We start from the raw sequence: 9,921 nt of genomic DNA, 5'->3' as shown, positions 1-9,921 counted from the left end.
AGGGTTTCATGAATAAAGCGATAAAGAAAAGAGTAAAAAAAAAGGGAGAGAGAAAGAAGAGAGGGGATGTACTGCCTAAAGCTCTTGCTCATGTTCCTTTTTCTTGGTTGCAAGAGACTACGGAAGTATATAGATTAGAGATTTTTAAGGCTAGATGAAGGTAGAAGAAAGCATGGAGTAAAGATTAATACTAGAGTTTGCAGGAGAAAATTTTGGTAGAGTCTCCCTAATACTTTCTTTTTTCTCCCTAATTTCTACCTTGAATTTTGGAGACAATAAGGTTCTATCATAAAGAAAGATGAGTGGTTTAAGAGTTGAGATTGATTAAGGGATAGGATAGCTCTATATGTAAGGGTTGTCATGGGTTGCTAAATGGGTAATATTTATTGGCTTGGGATTGCAAAAAGGATTTTTGCGGTAGCTTGGTTCAAGGGCTATGATCTAGAAAACTCATGCCTCTTGTGTTTCTTTAGAATTCAATGGTTAGGATTTTGAGAGGGAGAAGAGGGCTTTAAAGGTGAGGGTAAGAGCTCTTTAGATGTAGTGACCATGATTGATTTGAAGTGGCAAGATCTTACTAGCTAGAGTGGGAGAAGAGAGGATCATGGACATGTATGGCTAGCATTAGAAGAGGTCATGTTTTATAATGTATGTTGCTTCAGATAGATAACATAAACATATAGAGGAAAAGGATAGGATTAGGAGAGAGGATTTAAACCACTGATGGAGAGAGATGCTAGATAGAAGATTGGAATTGGCTCATCTTTTCTTTATTTGGATTGATCAAGTAGAGGGCTAATGAATGGTTGAGATTTATAGGAGGGAGAGAAGAGGAACCAATGGCTGAGGATGTACTACCAAAGAGGTTTAGTAGAAGCAATGATTAAAACTTGAGGAGCATCCTCAAAAAGGATAGAGTAATCACTTTCAATCATAGTAACATTAGCCTTAGAAGACATATCGTTCTTTTTTTTTTCTTTTGCTATGAGACATATCGTTCTTTGGCAGCAAGTTTGATACATCAGGAGGTTATGAACAAAGAGGTTCAATCAATATGTGGTACAAGAGCTTCTTCATCTTCTTTTGGATTATACTTTGTTTTAGTTTCTTTTTCGCTAACAAATAGCCTAGTGATCATTTTTTTAACACATCATCTTCAATATGTATCTTTTTTCTTGCATTCTTGGATTGAAATACCTCAGGTTGCCTTTCCATTGATCTTATCTTGGCTTCTCTAGTGTTCTTTTATAGTCGACATTTATAGGTCAAAGAGGGATGGCCTATAACCTAACTCCTAACTTTAAGTTCTTCTCTTCAGGAGGATAAGGTACTTCATCCCCTAATTTCTTACTTTAAGATCTTGCCCTGATCTTTAGTTCCATTTTTTGACTCAAAGTGGTAATCATTTGATTTGGGTTAATCATTTTGGAGTGAATGGGTATGTGCAGTGCTAAGGTTCAGCTTGTGGTGCTAACGAAAGGACGAGGCATTTAAGCGTAGTTTGTGATAGTTCTAAAGGTCGCACACTGATAGGTTGTGCAAGCTTGACTAGCTTAGACTTAACAAGTTCCGGTGTTGATTCAGAATTTGAGGACACTATAGGTTATTTCCTAGCTTAGATTCTTCAAATTGAAAGTTATGGTATTGAATATCGATAGGGTGTACTGGATGTCTATTATTTGAACTTGATCTTTGGTTAGTTCAGCGGATGTAGTTATTTCTTGCTCTACTATTATAATTACAAGGTTACCATTATTTTTAAATTTTATGCATTGCTGTAGGGAAGAGGGTATGGCTTTTATAGAGTGGATCCAAGAATGGCCTAAGAGAAGGCTCTAAAGGATCAAAGTCAAGAACCTAGAATGGTATGGTGATGATAAGGTCTTCTTAAAAGAGGGCTGCATCCTGGCTTAATATTTATGCTCAATGGACAAATATTTAGTCATTAGCTATTATTGACTAACACCGATTGTACCCTGTAGTTTTCTTGGTGGATGTTATGTGCAATGGCTTAGTGCAATCAGTCTCGTCAGCAGGCCGTAGCTCCTTATTTGTGAAGACGATTCATTCTTGTTGATTAATCAATCCAATCATCCTTTAGTCTCTAGCTCTACACCTTCTTACATTATTTCCACTCGGAAAGCTCTCTTAAGTCAATGCTTGGAACACCTAGTCATGATTTTCCAAACGTTTGCCTCCACCTTCATTTATTTCAGCTAATGGACAAAATTATGATGTTATTTGGTGGCAATTGGGGGTGGTCCTCCATTGGCCCTTGTTCTTGCTTGTACATTTCTCTTCCTAGTTTTTTTATAGATCATTCCATTTACAGGTGCACTAGCTTGAAGATTCTTCCTAATCTTCTTTTGCTGATTTCATTGCATACCCCAGATAAATTGACATGATCATAATCAAGGGGTATACAGTGAGTTTCAGGTTGAGAGATCATTGCTTGTGGTAGCAAATTGATGCGAATTTAGGAGTTGGGGCAAGTGTAGAAAGAAAGACCGTAGGTATGCAAGCAGAAGGAGCAACAATTTGATAGGTAACTCAATGAAAGTCTATAGAGAAAGAGAAAGAGCTACTCTTTATAAAGGAGCAATTGCTGTTAGCAATATATCACTTAAATAAATAAATTAAATCTAATAATTGCAATTAATAGAAAGTCTTAAATGGAATATATATATATATATATTATTCAGCATCAAAATAAATTTGTTATAGTACAAATGAAATCTATTCTAGCACAAAATAAATCTATTCATTTAATATATTTAAATCATAAAGTTGCAAATCCTACAGATCTACTAATATTAAATTTAAAACAAGAGTAAGAGAAAATAGCCTAATTGAAGACAGGTCGAAGCGCGTAGATGCTGTCCCAAAGAAGTGTTTGCCCTCATGTACGGGTCTCCTAGCAATTCTCCTCAGAGATACGACGATCCTAAACTTCTTCTTCGGTACATCTTGGAAGAAGCCAAATCGAACCTGATCAGATTTCCAGATCCAGCAAAAAACGAAATAAACTAAATAGAATTGCAAAAATAAAAAATTAGAAGTAACTAAGAGGAAGAACTTTTCTTCAGATTTTTTTTAGTATTTTTTCTCTAATTTTTCGTGTCTCGAATAGGATGAAATTAAGGGGTATATATAGGGGTGATTACAGGGGCTTATTGGTCTTTTGGCGGATGCGTCCGTGGTAATTAAGCAGCAAACGTGCATGCGTCCCAAAAAGCTGCATGCGCATTTAATTTTTCCAACAATCCTCTACAAAAATTAATTTTTAAATAATTTTAAAATCAAAACAAAATGCTAGATATCTTATATTATGTAATAGGTGTAGGTACCTTTCAGTTTGAATCTTCACTTAGTGACAATTGATTACATCTGTGAAGCCAAGGTGATCTTAACCTTGAACCTCGGTCTATGGCCCAAATTAAATTAACAGCATACATAATATAGTCCGATCTGGGTTCTAAGCGGGTTGCGCTAATATGACTATGCGTAGGTATCTCTTATGTGCTTTTTAGGGAATCATCCATTTTACATAATCGCAGCCTCACGACTGCACATATAGGTAAGTCCTAATAAGGAAGCTAGCAAGAAAGCTCCTACCTCTTGGGTCTCGGACTCATTAAGAGTTATACAAACAAACTCATCCTACCGCTTGCTTTTATGAGCACTAGCACCATAGGGATGAGGAAAACATAATACAGTGCTCCTCTTAGTCACACTCCGGCTTGTTCTACCCATTAAACCTTTTAAGGTTGGGTTCCCACCGTGGTGATCTATCTTTATGGCTAAGCCCTATCCTCCTCGACGACTCTAGAACTATTGTTCTAGATAAACTTTTTGTAAGCTGATCAGCCAAATTATTTTCTGATTTTACAAAATTCAAAGCAATAATATTATTTTTCAATATATATCTTAATGATTTATGACGCACTTTTAAGTGCATGTTCATTTTTATATTGGCTTTTTTTGGTTGCACTTATCTATTGCAGATTTATAATCATAATGTAAGGAGACAGATGGTAAAGGTGACTCATCTACAGGAAGATCTATTAGTAGATCTTTGAGCCACTCAGCCTTAGTGCTAATAATGTGTAAAGCTATCAGTTTAGACTCCATGGTACTCCTAGATATCAAGATTTGTTTGGTGGATTTTCAAGACACAGCAGCACCTCCTAGAAGAAAGACATATCCTATGATGAATTTAACATCTAAGGCATTGCTGATCCAGTTGGCATCACTATAACCTTCTAGAACAGCAGGAAACCTACTAAAGTGCAAACTATAGGACTTAATACCCTTAAGATACCTAAGGAGACTCTCTAATACTGTCCAGTGATCTCTATTTGCATTAACAGTATATCTACGGAGTCTATTTACAACATATGCTATGTCTAGCCTGGTGTAGTTTGCTAGGAATCCTAGTAAACCTATAATTTGAGCATATGGGCCTTGAAGGATAGAAATTCCTAAGTTCTTCTTAAGATGTGTAGAGAGATCAAAAGGAGTAGAGACAGACTGACAATCGGTATAATTAAATTTATTGAGAATCTTGTCAACATAATGACTTTGGGATAACTTAATACTATTTGCACTTCTAATTATTTTGGTATTTAAAATTAAGTCAGCTTGTTCCAAATCTTTCATATCAAACTTAAGACTTAAGAATTGCTTTACTTCATCAACTATCTGAAGATCTGTCCCAAAGATCAGTATATCATCTACATAGAGGCACAAGATCACAAGTTTATTTCCAACTTTCTTATGGTATACACATTCGCCTGTACTATTGATTTCAAATTCAAATGTCAGTATGGTTTCATTAAATTTCAAGTGCCATTGCTTGGGTGCTTGTTTATGACCATAAAGAGATCTGACTAGTCTGCAAACTTTATTTTCTTAGCCTGAGATTATAAATCCCTCTGGCTAGTCCATATAAATTTCTTCATTTAAGTCTCCATTTAGAAAAGTTGTTTTCACATCTATCTGATGAATCACTAATTTATGGATGGAGGCTAATGCTATCACGACCCTAATAGTAGTAATCCTAGCTACAGGTGCATAGACATTAAAGAAATCTACCCCAGATCTCTGTATAAAACTCTTGGTAACTAATCTAGCCTTAAATTTATCTATAGAGCCATCAAGCCTAAGTTTCTTCTTAAACATCCATTTGTACCCTATAGTTTTACAGCTAGAAGGAAGATCAGTTAGTTTTCTAGTATGATTTTGGATAATTGGCTGCATCTTATTGTCCACAGCTTCTCTCCGAAAGGATGAATCCAAGGATTTCATTGCGCCCTCAAAAGTAGTTGGAGAGTCTTCTATAAGAAAGGTACAGAAGTCATCTCCAAATATTTTCTCTACTCTGGATCTCTTACTCCTCCTAGGTTCTGCTTCTACTTCTATTTCTCTTGTCCTTATTCTACTAGAGCTACTAGCTATACCACTATCTACTCTAGTCCTAAGTAGAAAGGTGTCTTCAAAATATATAGCATCTCTAGCTTCTATAATAGTATCGTTATTAACATCACTTTCTTGTGAATTAATTAGCAGAAATCTATTGGCATTACTATTGGCTGCATATCCTATGAATATGGCATCCACTATTTTAGGACCTATTTTCTTTCTCTTAAAATTAGGTATTTTCATTTTTGCCAAGCACCCCCACACTTTCAAATAGCTAAGATTAGATTTTCTATGTTTCCAAACTTCATATGAGGTTAGATCATTATTTTTGGAGGGAATCCTTGCTGAATAAGTAAGAAACCACTAATTAGGTTTCTTCTAACGACCGCAACATGTTGGACGCCGTACAGGGACAGAACTTTTTCAGAAATAAGCTTTAAGTCTACACGTCCCACTCCTACCACACGCGCCTCCGAGCTGTTTGCTATGATTACAGCTCCTCCACTTGAGATCTGAAAGCAGTCTCAGAGGAGCCAGCACCGGAAGTCACTATGTTGACTTGAGCACTGGTTATGTGGGGACCTTTGTTCTTGAATTAAAGAGGTGCAGCCTTTTTATAAAAGCACTGGGAGCCAAATGGTTGGTCCGACCACATACATAATAGAAACGAATACCATCTTGCTCTTTCTTCTTCTTCTGCTCCTAGGATTGGATTGGTTTTCCATTATGGTGGGTAGGATTTCTATGTAGGGGTGGCAATCGGGTCGGGTCAGGCATAAACAGGTCGGGTCAAATACAGGTCGGGTCAGAAAACTATAAATCTGAACCCGACCTGTTTATTAAACGGATCAGGAATTACAAACCTGAACCTGACCTGTTTATTAAACAGATAATCCGACCCGACCCGTTTAACCTGTTTAATAAACAGGTAACCTGTTTACCCAACCCGACCCGACCTGTTTAACCTGTTTGCACAACCTGACCCGTTTAACCTGTTTAGACCTGTTTAATCTGTCCAATCCAACCTGTTTAACCTGCCCAACCCGACCTGTTTAGATCTGTTTAGACCTGTTTAACCTGTTTAACCCGTTTAACCTGTTTAACCCGTTTAACCTGTTTAGACCTGTTTAACCTGCCCAACAGTTAAACGGGTTAAACAGTTTAAACGGGTCAGACATCTAAAACCCATATCCGACCCAATTAATAAACAGGTTAAACGGGTCGACCTGTTTACGATCCAAACCTGTTTAGGCCAAACCCAAACCTGTTTATGGCGGGTCGAACATGAGTCGGGTTGGCGGGTCGGGTCATATTTTGCCACCCCTATTTCTATGGTGGTAGGGTTTCTTTTTGTAATGCTTATTTTTGAAGGGTTGGTTCTGATTTTTCCTAGGTGGGGCTTCTACATTATAAGCATCATTCTTGTTCTTAGTAGAGGTTTTACTTCTAAACCTGTGCTGCTCTTCAATCCTAATGGAGTTCAAAACTTGGTTTAGGGTGAGATCTCCTTGGGCAGGGCTCAGAATCTTAGCAAAATCAGATCAGAAATTCGATAATTTATCTATCAGATAGGCTACCTAGAATGATTTATCCAAATTGGTTCCATTAGCCCTAAGCTGGTGGATCAGGATTTCAAAATCATGGATTTAATCATTCATTGGCTTTGAGTCCACCATCCTAAAGTTATTAAAGTCGGAGGCCTTGAACCTCTTTACCCTAGCATCATGAAGACCATATTTGCTATCTAGGGTGTCTCAGAGTTCTTTGGCACTCTTGGCTGCGTAATAAATGTCATACATCCTTATAGAGAGGACACCTAGGATTCTATGGATGCAATGATAGTCTATCTCATTAGGTGTCCTAGAAGGTATGCTGGTGGAGGCAGAAGGTTCAGTGTGGAAGGAGGATGAACTCCGGTTTGAGTTTGGATTTTGGTGAGTAGTAGGTCATGAAGTAGTAGGGTTGGATCCATTATCAACTTCAGAAGTGCTCTCATCTATTGCTGAGATCAACCCTAATGTGGTGAGGCAGAATCGCATTTGGTTCTGCCACCTCCTAAAGTTATGGCCATCAAATTTTTCAAGTTTAGCTCTAAGGTGGTCACTAGTGTTAGAGGCCATACGTTTAAGGTTATAGAAAAAAGACAAAACCTGAATGAAGGCAAAAAGTCTATGTCAAAAGATTGCACTAAAATTTGTATTGAATTTTGAATGTCTAGTTGATATATCCAAAAAAAATAATAGTCAGATCAGCTCTAGATCAGTGGTGGAGCACTAGGCTCACTTAAGTACCAGGCTTTCTTAGGCACGTATGCTTTTTTGACAAGCTTTTCTTTGATACTATTAGTTAGTGGATATAATCACTAGAATTATACAAATTCAATTTTTACAAAAGCCTAAGTGCAAATTATGTATCAATCAATTTCTGAATTTTCGGTTTGAATTTGTCGAATTAGTAATAATTGATTATTAATTTAGTACTAGTAAATCAATTATTGTAATTGAGATCTAAAATATCAATTCAATAAATTATATAATTTATTATCTTATTAAAATAATTGATTACTAATTTTGTGCTAGCAAATCAATTATTGTAATTGAGATCTAAATGCCAATTCAATGAATTATATAATTTATTACTTTATTAGAATAATTGATTACTAATTTTGTGTTAGCAAATCAATTATTGTAATTGATCTAAAATATTAATTCAATGAATTCTAAAATTTATTATCTTAGTAGAATAATTGATTGCTAATTTTGTGCTGGCAAATCAATTATTGTAATTGAAATCTAATTTATCAATTCAATGAATTATATATTAGAATGATTTATTACCTTATGAGAATAATTGATTGAGATCTAATAAATCAATTTAATGAATTAATTATTATGTATTAACCAATTTCTGAATATTTTGTTTGAATGGGATTTGGAAATTATTCCTTGAAGAGTCCAAATGGATGTATGATAAACCTCTTGGAGGTTAAACAAATTATTATCTTTTTAGAATGATTTACTGAATTATATATTACTAACAAAAAAAAAATAAACCAAACACTTCTTTGGATTGTTAGCAATATATCACTTAAATAAATAAATTAAATCTAATAATTGTAATTAATAGAAAGTCTTAAACGAAATAATATATATATGTATATTATTTAGCATCAAAATAAATCTATTATACTACAAATGAAATCTATTATGACACAAAATAAATCTATTTATTTAATATATTTAAATTATAAGGTTGCAAATCCTACAGATCTATTAATATTAGATTTAAAACAAGAGTAAGAAAAAAATAGCCTAATTGAAGGCAGGTTGAAGCGCGTAGACGCTGTCCCAAAGAAGTATTTGCCTCCACATATGCGTCTCCCGATAATCTTTCTCAGATATATGACGACCCTAAACTTCTTCTTCAGTACGTCTCGGAAGAAGCCAAATCGAGCCCGATCGGATTTACAGATCCAGCGAAAAACGAAATAAAAAGAATAAAATAAACTGAATAGAATTGCAAATATAAAAATCAGAAGTGGCTAAGAGGAAGAACTTTTCTCCAGAATTTTTTTGGTATTTTTCTCTAATTTTTGTGTTCCGAATAGTATGAAATTGAGGGGTATATATAGGGATGATTACAAGGGCTTATTGGTCTTTTTGTGGATGCGTCCGTCATAATTAAGCGGCAAATGCGCACGCGGCCCAAAAAGCCGCGTGCGCATTCAATTTTTCCAACAATTGCTACTAAAGATAAAATTACCACGAGCCGAGAAGGACTAGGATTACAGATGCATCTCAGGAAACTGATCAGAAGCAAGTGAAGTCAAATTGATCACAAGTTGTTGATGAGAGGTAAATGCTAGAGTATTAGCCACAAAAGGTGGCGTGGCAGCAGGAGCCAAAGAGAGTATGATACAAGGAGCCTATAGTGGTGCAACAGCGGCAACTAATCAAACTACCAACCCTAAGAACAAGCAATGATGGAATCGACAAAAAATGAGATACGGCATGAGCAAAGCAAGCAAGCTATTGTGGGGCTAATAAATGGGTAGGACAAGAAATATGATGCAGGATTTTGCAATAGTTAGTTGCTTGAAATATAAGAAAACTTAAGTCAATTTGTTTATTTTACTGTTGTGGTATTTTTGATAGCCTAGTCTAATTTGATAGTACATATTTTGTACTTCAATGACATTGATTATAAATTTACATTATTTTGAATTACCTTCTTATTTGTTACATATATAAACTATTGCTGCAAATAGACCTATTTTAAACAAATAAATTATTTTTTGTAACATAGTTAGAACGAGATTAAGACTCCACCGGAATGGTCTAGATTCGAAATGCGTGGGCGTCGATTAAATGCGAAGATTGAATGCCCTCCACTTGGTTTGCTTGGTGGAGTCATCATCTGGTCTACCGGTGCTTAGATGGTGCTAGTGTGACATATTCACACATGAAAAAGACTATTATTGGTGGAGCTTCTTAATGAATT

Source organism: Phoenix dactylifera, unplaced genomic scaffold (assembly GCF_009389715.1).
Source record: "Phoenix dactylifera cultivar Barhee BC4 unplaced genomic scaffold, palm_55x_up_171113_PBpolish2nd_filt_p 001171F, whole genome shotgun sequence".
Lineage (NCBI taxonomy): Eukaryota > Viridiplantae > Streptophyta > Magnoliopsida > Arecales > Arecaceae > Phoenix > Phoenix dactylifera.
Note: the sequence above shows the minus strand (reverse complement) of the source record.